Source organism: Ctenocephalides felis, unplaced genomic scaffold (assembly GCF_003426905.1).
Source record: "Ctenocephalides felis isolate EL2017-DRISC unplaced genomic scaffold, ASM342690v1 CF-g0.4_SCAFFOLD_02993, whole genome shotgun sequence".
Taxonomy (NCBI): domain Eukaryota; kingdom Metazoa; phylum Arthropoda; class Insecta; order Siphonaptera; family Pulicidae; genus Ctenocephalides; species Ctenocephalides felis.
Genome location: NW_020539147.1, coordinates 1 through 21,637, shown reverse-complemented (window position 1 = coordinate 21,637; position 21,637 = coordinate 1). Strand labels below are relative to the sequence as shown.

Below are 21,637 nucleotides of genomic sequence, written 5' to 3'. Positions count from 1 at the left end.
CACTCGCTGAATAATCTGTAGATTGGTTTTTTTGGCGGTGCCCCATAGTTGAATCCCATAAGACCACACTGGTTTAAAAATACATTTATAAATAATTAACTTGTTATTCGTCGATAGTTCGGAACGTTTATTCAGTAGCCAGTAATGTTTTTTGAATAGTTCATCAATCTGTAAAAATATAAAGATTTTATAATAATATTACATGAAAAAAACCTTAATGTTACATACAATAATTATCTATTGTATGATGTCATATTAAGTAATATAGCTTATAATTATAGCTAAGAAAAAGTATTATTCAAATGGGAGCAGAGATAGAGAAGAGGCTTGCAAATAAGGGAACAGGGCGGGGTCTCAAGTGAAATAAAAATGTTAAATCAAAAACTAAAAATGTAAAGTATAGATAGAATATAGATAAAATTTCTATCTAATATTTAATATTTAATATTAAATTTGAATATTTTTAAAGACACTAAAGATGAAAACAAAAATTTGAAAAATAAAATTTTAAAACTAAAAAAGGGTAAAAATATAAAATACTAATAATAATAATAATAAACAAAAATTGTGAAAACAAAGATAATAGGTACTAAAAATTATTTTTTTAATTTAAAAAAATTAAAAATGACAAAAAAAATGAACACAAAGTTACACCCAATCATATTTAAAGTATGTATCTTATGTCCGTTTGTATTTGTTTATATTCATTTTGATAAATAAATCAACTAATGTGTAACTTTACCAGTTGACCTTTACTTGTGTAATGTTTTCAATAATTACCTAACAAATTTAGCATCAATGCGCAATTTTTGCATTTATGCGCAATTCTTGTATTTCTCTAGGTATATTTCTAAAAATTATAATAGAAGGATCAGGAAAGTAAAAAATAATAATAAAATTATATGTTAACAAGCAAAGCATACTATGAGTACAATTTATTGCAATATTTCAGGAAATGGAGCGTATATGGAATGTCTAAACAAATTTGTGATTTTAAGTTTAGATTTGTATTATGTTTGTATATAAACGCTAATTAACATTAGAAATACACACAACTGAAAATAGTTTTTTGTTTCATTCACACCAATGTATTTGGAAATTGTCTTCGTCTACTAGTATCATATTGCCAAACTTTTTTTGTTGCCAGACATGCTTAACAACCACAGAAACGTCTGGTAAATTAAATTTATGTTTTACACCCTTAATGAAAATAATATTAAAATTACAGACAGACTAAAAGGATTTGAATTTTCAAACAAATTAATAAATAAATTGACGTCTGGCACATATTTAGCAGCATCAAAAATGTTTGGCAACAAAAAATGTAACTCTGGTGAACCGATTCAAAGTCAAAAAAATTAAAATTGGACTGACTAACATGCTTTCAAATTTTTGAAATCGCACCTGTACAAGTTGGCTGCCCACTAATAAACGCAACCACTTCCAGCGGACAGATGACCCTTATTCTAACCGAAAAAGCACCAAGGACCACATGACAAAAAATCAGCTAGCCTTGCAAGTTCTTGTTTTGGAAAAGTTGCTGCCTTTTATACTATAAACCTATTTAATAATGCTGAAATAATCGATAGCAGTATTAATAATTCTTCAATAAAACAATATTACAACATTGTAAATGATACTGTGGAACAATTTGTATATGCACATCTGTTGAAGGCTTTGTTCTATACCAAAAAAATATTAAAATACAATGTTTTAATATATAAATAGATTTAGAAAACCTTTATGTAAAGATATTTGTTCAATTTATTAACAACAAATTGATGTATTTAATGATATAATGGGTTTCGTCAAAAACAAATATAAAACTCTACATCGAGTTGTCATGTTTGTACTTGACAATTAAAAATGTTGTAAGTTATCAGATGACAAATGACAAAAGTTTTTAAATTATCTGAAAATGTTGTAAGATATCTAAAATTTTGTATGTTGTCTAAAAATTTTTGTAAATAGTCTAAAATCGTCTAAAATTATTGTAAATTGTCTGAAACTTTAAACTTTCAATAAATCGTTGTACTCATTATATACAAACGTGTAGCAAGTTTTGTACAAAGTTATTTCACAGCTTTGTTTTAATATTAAATTAATTTTGCAAATATATAGACATATTCCTGTATAAAGTATAATTGTTGATGCAAAGTTTTTGATAAAATTAATCAACACTTTACAAAATGCGCATAAATATCAAATATTAAATAAATTTCATTGTTCAAAAAATAAACCTCTTCCTCGACAGATGTGTGCATAACATTTGAATCATTGACAAGTTATCTAATATTTTATTAAAATACGTACAAGTATAATAATTATTGTTATATACTAAGCATCTGTAAGTGAATTCAAACAAATATTTGACACCTTTGCTATACATATATGAAAAATAATGTAGGACTCACATTGATAACCAACTCTTTACTCGGCAGCCCCTTTGACTTGAACATCACTGCTAAATTCTAACTTACACTGACATTAAAAGATTTTCCGAATAAAATGTTTTTGCACATGGTTTTAATTACTGATTGATGATTTGTTGAAGCACTCGAGTGTGCACATAATTTTAAAAGGATACTTTGGAATCCCTGCAAATAGACATTATTACAATCATTAGTATCAAGAGGTCTGCAAAACATAATTATTTAAGAAAAAGCGTGTTCACTTCATAGTGCCCACGAAACGTAACTGACACTTAAAGGTTCCAAGATGGCTGCCGATTGAAGTTAGCCGAAGAGATGAAGGTTCAATAAAGCGCGAAATTCAAACGAAACATTGTTTGGCTAAATTTGTTGTTTAGACAATTTAATTATCTAGGTAAGAAACAGATTAGAAATCATGTTATTGATAGAAGTTAATAAACGAAATATTAAACTTAAAACTTAAATAAGCCATATAGGTAGTTTGCAAAAATTTTGAATTTACAAGTTTAGAATTATTTTAAATATATTCACACAACTTAACACAAATTAATTATTAATCAAATTAATTACAAGTTTTACAATATTCTTAAAATAAGTTCTTCAACTATAATTTCGCCTAATTATAATATTTGCATGTAAAAATGACGTACAGATGTTAATAATAAAAATGTAAATACATGTTGAGCAAGAGTTTTAGGAATATAAAGTTTTAAAAATATTATCAACAGTTTTGCATTGACTAGATGTCAGTGTATGGTTTTTTGAATATATATTTAACTTCCCGTAGCTTTTTTTTTGTTTTATTGTACTTAGCAAACAATACACACAGTACATCCCAGTAAACATGCGATATGGTCACAACATCGTGGCAATATTTTATTTAGGTCGTGTGACATGCGGTACCCATATTCATTTTCGTCGATATTTAATGGATACGGCCGCAAATTTATGTAACTATCGAACAACTATCGAGGTTCGGTCTCTGGCGCACGCGGCGTTCGTGATACATGAAAATCGACGTTGACCCACATATGTTTGTTTATTATGATAAGACCGTCTGACGTAAGGCGTTAACCCCAGTCATGACGTCATTGGCGAATGAAAACGATTCGGTCATGACGTCATACAAAATGGCGACTCAGTTATGACGTAATAGCACCTGAAAGTGATGACGTAATGCAATTAATATTCTTTTCTGTACGAATAAGCATTTATTTACGTGAATAATAAGAAATTTTACAATATTTAAATATTACAAATTAGAATTGTAGTTTAGAAATTATAAAATTTTAACATGAACTATACTAGAAAACTATTTACAAATTATTCAATCTTAACATATTAATAACAGTATATTTAATGAAAATTGTTGTATATCTAATGAACGTAATTCTATTTTTGGGGCGTGAAGTGTGAAGTGTTGCATAAGTATTCTATCGCCACTTCCTTATACATCAAACAGCCTGCCTATTTTTCATTATTTCATTCTATTGCCAGTTCATTGCATCAAATGCCAGGATACAGATTATGCACATATGACATACTGCCCCAAATTTTGGAAGTTTTCTAAAACAAATTCAAACATAATGTGATTTACTGTATATAATATAATATATATATACAGCTACCATATGTGTAGCTACCTACATGTTCAGTGTACAAATCTCCATCATCTTAAAGTCGCTTTTACACATACATTTTTAACACTGACTGATTTCATTCTATCGCCAGTTCAAATGCGAGGATACAGGATATTCATATATGTTGTACTTCTTGGAAGTTTTCTAAAACAATTTGAAACATAATGTGTTTTATTGAATCTAATAATATATATACCACTCCATATGTGTAGCAACTTACATATTCAGGAGACAAATCTAAATCGTCTTCGAGTCGCTTTTGCACATACATTTTTTTTAACCTGATTGAATTCATTCTATCTTCAGTTCATTATACATCAATACATCAATCAAGTTCATGCATATATGACATACTGTTCCCAATTTTAGAGGTTTTCTAAAACAATTATAAATATAATGTATTTGTTACCAAATAATATATATACAGCAACTATATATGAATCAACTTACATATTAAGAAGATAAATCTCCATTATCTTCAATTTGCTCCTAAACATACATTATTTGAGCCTGTCTAAAGATCTGTATATTGTTCATCGTTTCATTCCAATTTTGTACGACTTCTGAAAAAAATATGAACATGGCATACGTGTTTGCTGTTTATATATATTTGTATAGCTATTATATTTGTAGTGACTTACATATTCAAACAATCATTCTCGATCCGCTTCTCAACCGACTAATTTAAGAGATTTAAGAAGTGAGGTTATGTCGAACACATGGATATGTTAATGTCTTAATTTAGTAAAATAATTATTTTAACCTTGCTAAACAATCCTTATTATTGTCCTCAGATTTTGTAAGATATGCTATTTGGTTACCTCCTTTGTCATCTAAAGAAATCGACATAAAATAACGTTTCTTCATCCCAGGATATAATGCACTAAATGGAATTCAAAATCGTGAAGTAATTACATATCTATATAAATAATATATGATATACTTACGGTGTCATTTTTCTACACTTTTCTACAATTATCATAAACAAGTTGCTTAACTAAACGAATGTAATTATTATACTAAAGAAAATATAACTTGATGCATGATAAATTCGTGACATTTTGCGCCATTTTGTACGCGGTTGTCGCGGTTAGGTTAGCTTTCGTCAAATAAACAGTCGGTTCCACCAGTGGCCACAGCGCGCTGATGTAAAGCTTTCTTTGTATGGTCACACACACCAGCACACAACGCACACAACGCAGCGCACGACGCGTTTGCTTCACGCCGTGTGACGTCATTGATTATGCTTTGCATGTGTGCTAACACACACCAGCGCACGACATGTATCTCACATGAAATTCAACGATGTCATTACCCCCGACAGCGCGTGTTTATGTCTCGCGAGACAACTCAATGCGAGCTTTGCGTGTATTGTAACACACACAAGCGCACGCAAGTTTAAAATCCTCTTGTGGCGTAGATTCGATAACCGCATTATAATAACGATGTCGATATTATAGAAGATCACATCGCGTGTTTACTGGGATTCAGCTACTTTACAGGTATATTTATTTGACAGCGTGAGAAGGATTGCTATCCTGCGATAGAATATATGTAATTTCATTTTTGTCTAATCTCAAGACTAATATTATATACAAAGAACAGTCGATACTTAAATACTTACAAGTACGATACTTAAATAGTTACAAGTAATAAACGATTGGGTTTAATAATAGTATTACTATTAATACATATACACACACACATATATATATATATATATATATATATATATATATATATTAATTATTTGTATTAAAAGTTTCAGTTTAGTAAAATATATAAATATTTTTCATCCGATACCTTACCAACACAACTTACTCTGCGATTGGCAAATGTAGTACTCGTCATGGCTTGATTCTGTTGATAAAAATTGTGCGCAGTGTTCAATGAACGCGCCACAGTTGTAACTGGTCAAACAGAAACAAAACGTTAATCACAATGTATTTCAATCGTATTTCTGATCTATTAGATGTGAAGTTCATGACTTTGCAATTGTTATTTGCAAAACAAAATTTGTTATATATAATAAAGTTATAGCCTTTCACTAATGTAACCGGTTACCCTCCTGAAATGAACTGATATTCACAATAACATAAATAACAAAAATCTACTATTATATAATATATTCGATATTATTCATTCAACAACATAAATGATAATAATTTATATATAATTATTGTTACTCACATAGATACAAGAAGTATAAAATGAACAGGTAATCCGAAATGATTGATGATTATGGTTGATACTAACCAAAACAAATTGACGATGGAGGACTAAATTATAAAAGACTATTATGATTAATTGCTTTCATTTAAACTATTATTAGCTAGCAGTTTTATCAAAATTAGTATCAATAATTCAGTAAAAAATTAAGATTTTCATGTAAAATCTATGGATTTTAATATTTCAAATCAATATTACTGGATTTTGTGAAATATAACATTATATGAAATGAAGATGAGCTTTCTATGATCATCATAATGTTTTCACCATTTGTTACTTACCAGGCAAATAAATAAATTTAAATAAGGGTGTTTTATTATCATTGTAAAAATTACAATTATAATATAAAATAAAATTAATTAAAAGAGTATCTTCTGATTGTATCATTCATATTTATTATCATTTTGTAAAATACTGCATCACGAATTTGTATTAATAAACTTGCACAATTCAGGTATGGTCACATTTGTTACAATATATCGACACACTCTTGAGTGTACCTAATATAAAATAAATAGTTTTGAGATCCTGTGAAGTGCCAACTGTTTAAATTGCGAAACACTTATGTTATTATTATTAAACCATATTCTAGTGAAATAAATGCAACAAAAAATTTATTTTCAATATAATTTAAAAAAAAAACAAAGGACTAAAACCTACTTATAAAATATAATTTGTTTTTATATATATACATATATCTATATATATATATATATATATATATATATATATATGTGTGTGTGTGTGTGTGTGTGTGTATGTATATTTTATCCACTGAAGAAGAGCTAAATTGGGAATCGCATAAAACTTAATTTAGTTTTTTTTTGTATTATGTACACATATGTATGAATATTATCATATAGGCTCATACACATCAAGCATATATACAAAGTGTGTCCAAGACATATCTGATCTGTGTACCTATTATATGAAGTATATATATATATATATATATATATATATATATATATATATTTATATGAAGTATATATATATATATATATTTATATGAAGTATATATATATATATATATATGTGTGTGTGTGTGTATAATTTAATTTGATAACATACTTTTAGATTATGTATATACATATTATTGAAATTAATGTGATTATCTATGCAATATACTTACACAGAGATCCACTCGCATTCCACTTAAACATAGTACTGTCAAAAAATATTATTGACAATGCACAGTATATAAATGTGGTAATTCAATAACACATTATACAAAAATTGCTATCATAATATGGGCTCAGTATCATCTAGAACAATATTTGAATTTAATATCACATGTTCCTAGTATTGCACAATCATTCTGATGTATTTAGCTAAAAAATGGAAGTTGTTACTAGACTCAAAAGAAAAAAATATAGTTCTTTGTATCAAGATAATTATATGTCATTAACTTTATATCAATATCACCATTACTAACATTGGAATTAAAGTCATTTTATTTAATGTCATAATTTTTGTAATTAATTTTATTATGCTTTCTTTCTTTTCATCCTTACAATTATAAAATAATTTCCACTTCTATATTATGTGCTATATTATGTACCAGACATGTTTCTGAAAAATCATTATTATGTACATTAACAAAATCATCATAATTTAGATAAAATTACCAAATAATATTAGTTGGGGAAGTTTTAAACAAACGTTTTGACATTGAGAAAAAATAATTATGCAGTAATTTCTGGTAATGAAAAGATGTACTATGCAATTCTAACAAGCCTTTTGTATTATTTTAGAATAACAATTATCATTTCTTAAATATATTTTTTGTTAAAATTTTGTGTCATCACAATATTGTATCATATTTTTTGGGTTTTTGGTGACAATTTGTATTGATTTCAATTTTTTATTTGCATATTTTATTGGAACCAAATTAGTTATAAAAACCTCAAACCCCAATTCCAGCAAAATTTGTTATATCGACTATAGTTATTTCACATCATTTTGAGAAACACAGTTTCAATAGAAAAACAAAAATATTTTCAATAAAGTATGTTATACACAATTAGTTTATATTATATATATACATATATTATATATATGTATATATATAATTATTTTGATAAATAAATAAAATATTAATATAAATAAATAAATATAAAAGTCTTGCAGTTTAAAATAGCTTAACACAAATCAAATGTGTTATGTAATATATTTTTGAAACAAAGTTAAAAATATTATTTAAAGTGTAAGACATGGTAATATATATTTTTTCCAATTAGAAATATATGTTTTCGCCATTTGGAATTTCTGAAAGAACCTAACAGTTAGCACTTCACATATTGCTTGTGTCGATAAAGACATAAGGTATTTTGTTGTATTAAAGTGATGTGTTCAAAAATACTATGTATGATAAAATGTAATTTATATATAATAATATATGTAAATATCATATTTTGTTTCATATAAATAGTTTTTTCGAGCAAATATGTTATTAATTCTTATATAATAGTAATAAAACATTCATTTTTCATCAAATAAACAGATACTTAACATTAGAGATCCTTCTTGTCAATTTTCTTTTTAAATAAAAAAAATTGTGGGCGCATTAAACATTGTTCAACAAACGCGTATATAACATGAGCGAAAAAATTGCCCATTGCTCAGAATATGACACTGTCCTTCTTAGTTACTAAGTAATGACGATGCTACAGAGCTATTTAATGAATTAAATATTATGTACAAGTTTCTTTAAGTGTAGTATTTTACCATAGTAATATATATTTGTACAAATAATATTATTTGAAATTTTTACATAATTAATCATATTAAACTGGCCTACAAATTTATATTATATTTTTCAAAAAGGAGGTTATGGTGGGTCTTCAAAGTCTGTAAAATTAAATCAAAACTGTTTTCTATAAAAGCACACCCATTACACTCATCTTCGATCTTTCATTTGCAACAAACTTATATACACAACTTTTGCACAGCCATGACGCTATTCCTAACTCAAATTGTAGTAGCGGTATCAAAAAGTTTATTATTGAACGACTTATTATTAACAGTTATAATAACACAAAGTATTATCATAACAAACAAAACGTTATAATTTCACAGTTTACGTTTTCAATAACATCAAATCTCAAAAACGATTTTCATCCTTAAAATCTGTATCACTAAAATATAAAATCACTAAAATTTATAGTGTCAGATTTGCCATTTAATTGCGAACCCTGACGTAAGAGATTGTGTGTAGACCGACTCTGCACACTCTGCAGACTCTAGCCGGTCGGAGTTGGCGAGTTTGCTGGACGGTTCGATTCGACATTCTGGCGATCGGGTTCAACCCCGGGCACCGATTCTGACTGGTGTACGGGCTGTACGTTTTCTGCGTTTTCTGACTTGTAGTCAGAATTGCGTTCCGACACGCCTTCCTCCTTCTGCTCGCTGTTATCTCCGACCGTCACATCATTCTGTGTTTGGCTGTCGTCGCAGGAAAGTTGTCCACAGGGCTCGTGTTCTACCAATGTTTCAGAAAGCATTTTGCCATCCTGTTCCGATTGCGGTACCAACGCTAAGTCGGGCTCCTGTGCGATTTCGATGTCACGGTCCTGCGATGTGGTAACCTCTTGCACGGGCGGCGACGGTTTGCTGGTTTCAGATCTCGTGAATACCATTTGCTGAATTTTGAGTTGTTCTATTAACCGGTCCCTGTTCGCTTGGCCTTGTCGCAGTTTTTCGTTTTCACACTGCAATCTCTCTATATATTTGCGAGCTTCTTCGGGTAACGCCCGCAACAGCGAATCCGGTAGAGGCCGCTCGGGAGGCTCGCAGACAATACTCTGTGACAACGGCGGGGACGTAGAGGATGTGATTTCATTGGAACCCGATGGCGTTTCGTCCGAATCGGATTTGCTGGCACATGTGACGACTGGTTCCGTTCTGTCCAGGGTTCCAGTCTCTTTGTTATCAAATTCAGCTTTCTGCACGTCTTCCGGCGGCTGAGGGCTGATACTGTCCTGCTTCTTGGTAACGTTCGCCGTAAGCGTTCGTTCACGGTCTACTTGGGGAAGCAGGCGGTCCGTGTGTTGAAAAATAGGTGAATCACGCACTTTAGTCCCTGATTTATTAACCCCCTGCGATGGCCAAGGGTGAAAGGCAGATGCGCCAGTGCGCCTTGAGTAATGATCATACTGGTAAATTGCTTGGATATATTGTTGCGGGTCCATGGCGTAGACGTAGGCATAAAAATCTTCCAGCTTTGGCTTTTTCAATTGACTTTCTCCTTTACACAAAGGTTGCGGCTCTGTTATTACCTATATAGAAAAAAATAAATTAGTTTCACAAATATATAATTCAAAAATACAATATTATATTGAACCTAATCTTCATGCATGCGTAAAGTTATATATATATATATATATATATATATATATATATATATTATATATATATATATGTATATATATATAAGTATATTATATATAAATACTAGCAAACCCGACGAACTCCGTTTCGCCACCAGATGGTTTCGTGAGAAAGATGAAGAATTTTTTTGTTTGTTTTATATTTGAAAAGGAAAAAATTGATTTTATTACACAACAGTATTCTGAAGGAAAAAAGTAATAATTCTCATACTATCATACTATGGTCACTGTCAATATTCTGAAGGAAAAAAGTAACAATTCCTATATATTCCTAAAGACTCAATACCGAAGAAAAAACAAAGTTTTATGTGGATTAACATTTCTACTAAATGCTGCGCGCATTTCAGAATGTATTTTTTCCAAGCTTTTTAATATATGATTATTCAATTATATATATATATATATATATATATATATATACAGTAAACCCTCGCTTTACGCGGCAAGTGCGTACCGTGCAGTATAGGAACCGTGCTATAAGAAACTCGTATTTAACATACAATTCAGGCTAATTCGTAGTGCGTTCTATGGAACCTTACATAGTGCAGTATGGGAACCGTGCTATGAGAGACTCAGAGTTGGTACAAATCAAACCATTTTTATCGCGTTGTATGGAGACCAAGAAATACAACTTGAAGTAGGAGAAATACGGACGAAATGACATGTAGGACATTGACACCTTATTCAAAAATTGGCGCGACGCAGTAGTCAGCTCAAACGTGTTCTTAGGCGGCTATTATACAATCAGGCATGTCTAAAAGATAAAAGTCGATAACAAAATTTACATCAATACCCTTTTGCACAACGAACTTATGGGCTGTTGACCAAATACCGTGTAATAAGAAGTCCGTGTAGTCGGAGGGATGTCGGATTTTTAGCTCCGTGTAGTATGGGAACCGTGTACCCAGAGTGCCGTGTAAAGCGAGGGCCTACTGTATATATGTATATAATACATATATAAATATTATTATTATAAAGTAACATAATACATATTACTCACATGTGCACTCAACGTAAACGACAAGAAGATTAAAAGTCTTCATATTAGATCTTGCCACAGAAATAAATAAATGATACTCAGTTATATACAATTTTATACAAAGTGCCTGAATATTATGCATTTTAAATTTTAAAATAAATATAAATAAAAAATTCAAAATGACGTTCAATTAAATTTATAATATATTTGCTAGTAACTAAACTCAGCGTTTAAATTTAAAATTCGCTCGTATTACCGATATGCATATGTTTGCAGTAAACTGTATAGTTTTTAAAACAATAAAAGAATTTAAAAGATATTCTAATTTATTTGAAATTTTGTAAACGTCTTGCCAATAAATATTTAATTAGCCGCGAATTTAAATTTTACATCGATGGCCGTATTTTTAATGCACTTTTCCTTAAAATGTAGAACGAAACTGGCGCGTCCATTACCATACTGAAATAAATGATCTGAAGCTTTGTGTTGCATTAATATCGGATGTCTTTCATTATCGATACTGTCTTTTCTTAGAATCAGAATTGCAAATACAAAAGACGTGTCGATAGAATGATTAATGATTTATCCACAATTGCATTTTAAAATACTGCATTTGCATTAATATTTATTAGAATCAAGTGATTTAATTCGGATATTATTTTTAACATAAAATTTAAATATTCCGACATTTGCTGCAAACAGTCTAGAATCCACTTTGTTAAAAGTTAAGTTATTCGTGTTCGATTTATATTCTAGATTTGATGTAATATGATGTGTAATTAACAAACACAGAGAAACATTAACTTTTTAAATTAATTAATTTTTAAAATTTATCGTAAATTTCAATTTGAATGTTCACAATTCTACTTAAACGCCTTATTAAATCTGTTCATTCAAAAAAGTGTCAAAATTTAAAAAATCAATTCTCTACGAAAATTTAGATAATTTAACAATTTATGTATCCATGAAAGTCAAATCAAGTCAAACCGCTGCAAAACCGCTGAACCTTCCATCGCAAAAATGTAATCAATTCATTCATCATCATTCATTCCGTCAACACAATTCAAATATTGTTTGATTCATTCAAATCGGCAGCTCCCTTTTCTCAAAAACTGTCACTTTTAACACTTTCTGCTCTGTATTTCTCAAACGGTCTTTGCCAAAAACTAAGAATCAATCTAATCGGATTCCCCGTCCACGCAAAAAATGAATTACCAATTGTCATTTTCTGCGGTTGAACCTATCTTAGCCAAAAACTAATCACTACGAATAATTCAAATCGGTTGATTCGTGCGCCCGAAATAGTGGACGAAAATTGTGTCCATATTTACAAACATACATTCATTTTTTCTAAGGTTTTCCGAAATGCTCAGGAGGTCTTGAAACGTATAGATATGCAAAACATTTATTTTAGAAAAGCTAATAATCAGCTTTAACTAAACGGAAAAGCGTTTTTACTATATACTAAAATTATATTAGAACTAGTGGTGTATGGCATCGTGCCTTAAGGCAAATTGCTGTAACTTCCCGAGCCGTAATGATCGAGGAATATGAAATGTTTTCAAATAGATTATTATAAATACTGTAACATTTTCTAATATTTATAAGAATTATATAAATCACAAAGTTAAAATTATTTATTTAAAGAATTTAAGTGAGCTTTAGAACTTTAGCCAGAATTAAAATTAAAATTTGAATTATTTTCGATATACAAAAAAAAAAAATTAATAAAAAAAAAAATTAAATAAAAAAAAATCTAAAACAATTGTTTCGCCAAAATAAGCAGAATGTTTTTGGATCATTCAAATCGAATACTTTGTTCTCTCAAAAACTCGGTTTCTATTTTCTGCACTCTTTTTGCTCCGTATCTCTGTAAAGGTTGGACCTGCCTGCCAAAATCCAATCAGCTTATCGCCCTATCAATAGCAATCGATTGTTTTTTTAAATTTCCGAATCTGTTCATCCATATGCCCGAATTCGTCGACAAAAAATTGTCTCCACACTTACACACACATACATTTTTTCTGAGGTATGCCAAAATGTTCAAAAACCTCTGAAACGTGAAGATATGCAAAAATTTTCATTTTCGATTAAAACAATCAAATAAATAAAATTAAATAAAATGCAACATTAATAAAAATTTTGAATATCATATATGAAACATGTGTTTAACGATCAAATTTCTAAACAAAGAGCTTAAAACGTAACTCCTCTCTAATGCGATAGCGAAACTGGTGAGTCTTCACAATCCATAGAATTTCTTCATAGTGCGATTGCTTTGTAATATATTTTCTACGTCGCTCCAATTGCCTCTGAGAGCAAATGTTCCGAAAAGATAAGAATTCTTATCTGAGCACGTGTAATGTGTCAAAATGCTACTGGTTGGGGTTTATGTAAAGCAAAAGTATTTTATGTTTCATATATAGAACCTGCAATTATAGTTTAAACAATCAACAATTATTTCATATATTTATTTTAGTCGCTTCGCCAAAATAAGAAACTATTATTCAAATATATGGTTAATGTATTATAAATTATAATTTATAATGAAATGATTTCCCAGAAAATACCGCACCGATTTACCTAAAATCGGTTATTATATTACATTATATATTATTAATAAAATATTTATATCTCTATTAAATATTTTAATATATAGGGTAGGGCGGGGTTTAAAAGTCCGCAGGTAAAAAGATATCTTGACAAAAATTGAATTACCAAATTTGTTTCTTCGATTTATAAAATCACTTGTTTTGATAAAAAAATTTTTAGTGATGAAGTGTTAGTGTATAATCAATTATACAGGTAATTAATTCTGTTTTTCAGTAACCTTTTCTTTAAACTTTCTAAAACTTGCTATTTTTTTAAGATTTTTAATATTTTGTTATATAATCCACTCATTTATTTTTATCATTATCATTTTGATTCTATTGTCATATTTCTATACATTATTTTTTCCACAATTTTATTCATTTTATATAAAAAAATCCATCATCTTCTATTTTTCTTAAACATATTGTTTGCTTAAATCTTATGTCAAGATCATGTTTCTTGACAGATGTCCTGAAGATGGAACGTACCTCGTTCCGAAACGTCGAAAGTAAATAAATAAAGAAATGGTGTTTTAAAAAATTTTTTTGTTTTTTATTACTTTTTTAATTCTTTGTTCGAAGCTCTACAAAATATTTACAAATCCAAGACTCTACCATCTAATAAATATATATATATATATATATATATATATATATATATATATATGCCGAAAGTTTCAAAAATCAGATTCCATCATTGGTCAATGGTTTATATAAATTTATACTTTTAATAAATTATGCATGCCTATGCCTTTATATACATAATGTATGTGCTCGTATTATACAATGCACAAAATCTTCCTTTGTTGAATGCACAAAATCTTTCTTTCTTTGCTAGTCATAGGATTTAATGAGATACATTCATTATGCATATAAATGACGCAACCGTCTACTAACTAGTGTAAAAGAATAACAATTATTCAAGTCTGGTAATTGACAGAATTAATCAATTATTGCTTTAATACAATATTACGCATTATAATTTAATTGGATCTCATTAACGTACTGCGATAATTTCTTAACATATTCTAGTTAAAAAGTAAATATGAGTATATTTATCTATCTATTTGTTAACTCTATTTTATAACTATATTTTTGCTCAACTCTATTGACACTATGTGCACATTTTTTTGGTAATAATTAGCCCACTCGTAGCTATATATTAAAGCTTATGCCTTATTAATTTTTGTACCCTTCATGTCTTATGTTTTAGATTTTAGCTTCAGTGCGTCAAATAGTTTATTTTTTTCTTTGAATACATCATGCAGAACACTTCGATAATAGCGTCTAATTAAGATTCCTTTGCATTTCCAAATCTGCAATAATAAATCTCATTTACTAACATCTGGTAATTTATTTATATAACATTTTTCAGCATCACATGTCAAAGTTGTCCGAATAGGTTTATAGGACTTTCATGAAGTTCATAGATTCGATCTCACACAGGATATAACACACTTGGAAGTAACTCTTTAGTCCAAGGCTCAATTTGTTTGGCGACAATATGTATTTTTCATAAATACTGACCGAATATTTTCAGGTAATAATAATTTATTTCAGATTGAATAAAATAGTGGATTACGTTTTACTTTGAAGTATAGTGTATTATAATTACAGTAGAACTTCGATTATCCGGACTTCGGTTATACGGATTCGCGATTATTCGGACTACCAACCGCGACAGAGTTATATGTATGTACATACTTACAATTCGAATTTTTGCACGATTTATGCTGCAGTTTAGCATATGTATGTAATATAATCTAAGAAAATATATATGTACATTTGTACATACATAAGGAAATGTTAATTTCTTATTAAATGTTGATTTTCGTTGATATCTATGTATGTACTTGTTATTTTTAATAAATACACATCATTATTCTTCATACATTGGATTATCCGGATTTTTGATTATCCGGATGTTTATCGACAACAATTAGTCCGGTTAATCGAGGTTCTACTGGTATACAAATGCCATATTAGAGTTAGAAAACGATAAACGATGTCCATTGTTTGCATCGCATTATCTTGGTGGTCAGCGCTGAACCGAATATCAGTTTCATTTAGCGCCCGTGCAGTGACCCTGCGAGGAAGTAAAGAATCGTCTTTCATGCGATACGGGCCCAACTTGAATTATAAACTAGTTGAAAAAAACAAAATTATAACTAGTTGAAAGTAAGATTTTGCCAAATTTTGACAAAATGCGCGAAATTCCCGAAATGTGATTTAGATACATATTTAGATAAAATTTTAAACTGCACGATTATATATATCATGCACGTAGTTCTTGATATTATTTAATCATTTCAATTAATGGTAACATTTTTTACACAACTAGATAAGTTTTGTAGACTTATTTTTCCGCTAATTCCAGGAAAATCACTTATAAAGGGTATGGGCGCATTGCCATACAGAATCGACCCCACCCTGGTATTTAAATAATTTATATTTTATAGGTTTGATAAACAAAAGCGATTTCTGATATAAGTTTTGATTTATATTTTATCAAACTTTGATAAGTTTTCAAAATTAAACGACTTGTCGTAGGACCTATTTTAGTACGTTCTTTGGGATCATGATGTTTATCAACATAAAAAGTATCAAAAAAATTTCAACAATTAATTACGAAAAAGCGGATCGAGTTACATCCAACGGCTTTTAAATATTTGAAATCGGCCGAAAAAATCTGTTCACCCACACATACAAATGCTTTTTCCAAATTTGATCTCATTCGATTCGGAATGGCTTGAAACGTCGAGAAAAAATAAAGTTTGTAAATGGAATTCTTGTATGAAAACATAAACTTCTCCTTCGGTTCAAAATGTAGTATTTTGAATGAGGATCTAAATGATACCTAATAATAATGGCAATAATACAAATATAACACATATTACAAAAATGATTGAATAAAATAGGATAGATTTTAAAGAATAAAAATAAAAATTCTTTTATTAAATTTACAGATTGTCATCAATGCAAAAGTAATACAGAGTAGGGCGGAGCACAAAAATCCAATTTGACTTTAAGCAATTCTACTGTAAAAACCAAACATACTACCCCAAAACAAATAGCATTGTATATAAAAAATAGTGGTTTCAAGGCATGGTAATACCTTAAGGCAATTTTTCTCAAAAAATTTTTTTTTGTAAATCGAAAATAATTTAGATTTTAATTTTAATTATGACTGAAATTCTAATACGCTTCAAACAAATAATTTCAACTTTGCAATTCAGTTTATATAATTATTATAAATATTAGACAATGTTACAATATTTATAATAATCTATATGAAAACATTTAATATTCCTCGAACATTTTGTTACGGTACGGGAAGTTCCAGTAATTTGCCTTAAGGCACGATGCCATACACCACTAGTTCCATATTGTTTCTCAACTCGCCAGTATAAACATTTAGGTGGTCCTTTTTATCCCAGCTATATGTAAGCTATTCTAGAGGTTATATAAAAAAACTGTTGAATCTAGCTTAAAAATAACAATATATGTCATAAAACAATTAAATAACATTTACTTAAAAATTATATTCAGGTATCATCAATTGAACAATAGTGCTTAAAAACAAAAAAGGCAACGATGGAAAAAAATACTTTTGTTATAAAATTCACAATGTGCCCGTTTATCTCGTAGTAGGAAAATAGCTCTATTTAAGGCTATGGATGGTTACACTTTTCTTGCCCTCTAATTTTAAGTAATGTTGTTAAAAAAAATCCCAACTTTACTGGTTTTTGAGATGATGGTGGTAGACAACTGAATATTTTGTGAAAATAGTCTCAAGTCTTTTTTATTTAAGCTGAAAAGAAAAGTACATATACCAAGCATAACTGAACTAAATATATATTTTTTTATATATATTTAAATCTTCTATCAAGTTATATTTTTATAACGTAGGTTTTATATAAAAATAATATTTATTTCAGTTTAATACAATTACTTCATTATAATATGTGATTACTGGTTTACTTCATTATAATATTAATTAAAGAATCCCAATTGAAAATCAGAGCGCGTCCTATTTATAGGGCTACTTATTTAGTCTAGTACGCTTTTATTATAATACATACTGATTGCGTAGGTAAATGTATATCTTATTGATATGTATATAATTGTAAGTTATGATTATAGAATATGCTGATTGAATAAGTAAATGTATATATTATTAATATATACATATATAACTATCAATGAACTTTAGTCGAAAATTTTGAATCGAAACAAATATTTTTATGAAATCAGTGAAAACATTTTATGATTTTAAATTGGGTCTATTGAAACCTGCAAAATTGTCATAGAACGTCAGCCAGCAAGTTGCAAATAACAAGCACATAACGCGATACCGCTTCGGTTACGCAGCGCGACCGCGAAGCAGCCGCGCCAACGTTGATAGAAATAGAACATAAATTCATAAGTTATTCGCGGACAATTTATTCTCATAGTCGTTTGGCGTGTGCGCTTTCTGTCATGCAGGAGGGTGAAAAATGACAACGAAAAAAAGCACAAATTCAATGTTTTATTTCGAAACATCAATAAATCTCACACGCGCAACTCAAGTTGTCATATGTTTGTAACTTTACTGCCATTCCAAACGGAGTACCATCTTTACCTTTACACCATTTTAACTTACCGCTAAAGAAATCAAAGAATAATCGAAACATCATCTTTGATGTTTTTTATTAACATGTTAATCGCCACGATAATATCAGAAAAAATTCACGTTGGCACTCTAACTTTATTAAACTAGTGGTGTATGGCATCGTGCCTTAAGGCAAATTGCTGGAACTTCCCGTACCGTAACGAAATGATCTAGGACTATTAAATATTTTCATTATAAATACTGTAACATTTTCTAACATTTATAAGAATATTATAAGCTGAACTACAAAGTTAAAATTATTTATTCAAAGTATATAACTGAGTTTCAGAACTTTAGCCAGAATTAAAATTAAAATCTAAAATATTTTCGATATACTTACAAAAAAAATTTGGAAAAAATTGGAATTAAAAAAATCCAAAAACAATTGATTTGCCAAAACAAGCAGAATGTTTTTGGATCATTCAAAATTATTTATTTTCTACACTATTTTCTGCGCTCTTTACTCCGTATCTCAGGAACCGCCGGACCTGCCTCTGCTAAAAACTAATCAGCGCATCTCCCTATCAATAAGAATCGATTGCTTTTTGAATTTTTCAAATCGGTTCATCCATGCGCCCGAAATGTTCGACGAAAAATTGTCTCCACACATACACACACACATCCATTTTTTCTGAGGTATGCCAAAATGTTCAAAAGCTTCTGAAACGTGAAGATATGCAAAAAAATATTTTTTTTTCGATTTTCGGCCCATTACTATAACTTAACCTACGGGAAGTTAATAGTTTAGTTTTATAAAAATGCACCAAGGAAACTTTATGTAAAGAAATTGTTTGCCAAAATTTCTGGATGGCATGGTTCGAAATTAAAACTTTTTTTGTCGAAAGCCAAGAAATTTTCAGATTTTGTTCCTGATAGGCCAAGCTTTCGAAACATGCAATGTGTCGTTTGCGTCGGACATCTGTGATTGACGTGGACCTCTTCCAAATTGTGTTTGTCAGGCACTTATGTCTGACTTTTTAGCATCAGACCCGTATGACTGACATGTCGATTAACGTGTCAAATATATGATTCAGATATTGTGATGTTAACTAAAATATATGATTGTGAAATATTTAAAATTCGCGTTTATTTAAAAAAAATCAAGCACTTTTAAGTCTCCACAGTGAAAATTTAACGTCATATGTTTACCCATCGGCATGCTCCATTGTTCCATGCGGCGCACCTAAAATAACATAACGGACCGCTCGAGCCGCCATCACCCGAGAGATCAATGTCGCGAATAATACATTAAGAAGCCGAGTAACATTTCGATAATTTATACTACTATATTCTTACTAACGGCATGCAAATTGTCCAAAATAGTTTATACCTACCCTGTCATCTTCCTTAATCTACGAGTATTTTCTATCCAATTTGACCAAAAATCATTTATATCATGTCTCTCATTTGACTCCGGTAAGAATCCCATACCACTGTCATATCACATATATGATAAAACTTTACAATAAGCACTGTCAAACTGTTGCTATCGAAAGATATATTTTTTATATATAAAACAGATCAAATTGAAATTATTAATTATGATGTGCCCTTAATAACCAGCATTTTTGCATATCTTTACGTTTCAGAGGTTTCTGAACATACAATATAGAGGTTTGGCATACCTCAGAAAAAATGGACCAGTGTGTGTGTGTGTGTGTGTTTTGTGTGTACGCAATTTTTCGTCCATGTTTCGCGTGGATCAACCGATTTGAATGATTCAAAAAACATTCGATCCTATTGATAGAGAGATGTGCTGATTAGTTTTTGGCAAAGGCAGGTCCAGCCATTTCGAAGATACAAAGCTAAATGTACAAAAAACTTTCTGCTTGTGATGACAAAACAATAGCTTTTGGATTTTTTTATAATTTTAACTTTGATTGACAGTTTATATAATTCTTATAAATATTAGACAATGTTACAGTATTTTATTTAATCTAATTTATTTGAAAACATTTAATATTTCTCGAACATTTTGTTACGGTACGGGAAGTTCCAGCAAATTGCCTTAAGACACGATGCCATGCGCCCACTAGTTTGATTATTTATTCTACTAGTATTATATGACATGTTTAAAGGCTTAATTTTACACATAGCAAATTTCTTGAATTCAGTACAATAATTCATTTTCAAGTATCTATATAAATTAAAAATAAACTTTTAGATAGATAATACGCATCGTATTAATGTATGTCCGGCCATGACGTCGGCTAGATCATTAGTAGAATGACAGTTTGAGCAACTTTTTTCCATCACATCGTAAAAAAACGATTGAAAGTTTGTAGAATAATATATTTTCCAATGAATGAAGTAGGAAACTACTATTATGAAGGAGTTTCCACCGACAAATCATAGTTTTTAACCGCTGGAAATTGCAAATGCTCAATCGATATGCAAAAAATCATTTCTATCAAGCAATTATACGCAACAGCGAGGCGACTTCAAAAATACAAAGTACACACCTACCACGAGCACTGATGATCTGTGTAGTTAATTATCTGTTTCATATAAAGAACTTTAACGCAGATAGGTGTGTACTTTCAATCGTTCTACGACAGGATGGAAACGTTGCGCCAGTGCTGGGCCTATAGATCTTTTTTAGACTCAAATGGAAGAAAGAAGCAGCATCGCGCCATATGGAAACCGCATTCAGTCGTTCAGATCGTCCATGGTGACCTTACAAAAAGAAGCATGTTCAGTGACGGCCCGGTTGATTAATTGCCGACC

At 29.6% G+C, this 21,637-nt stretch overlaps 1 long non-coding RNA gene across 2 annotated transcripts; it reads right to left on the bottom strand.

The window, feature by feature from the left end:
- Window positions 1-3,632: 3,632 nt before the first annotated feature.
- LOC113381683 lies at window positions 3,633-5,427 on the bottom strand. 2 transcript variants are annotated; one of them, XR_003367565.1, is made up of 6 exons: window positions 5,020-5,427; window positions 4,714-4,905; window positions 4,523-4,635; window positions 4,293-4,448; window positions 4,080-4,216; window positions 3,633-3,998 (listed from the first exon to the last, which is right to left on the bottom strand). It is a non-coding gene; the product is annotated as an uncharacterized LOC113381683 (long non-coding RNA). The 2 variants fall into 2 exon arrangements; XR_003367564.1 differs by having other exon boundaries at window positions 3,634-3,998; window positions 4,714-4,955; window positions 5,020-5,426.
- Window positions 5,428-21,637: the final 16,210 nt, after the last annotated feature.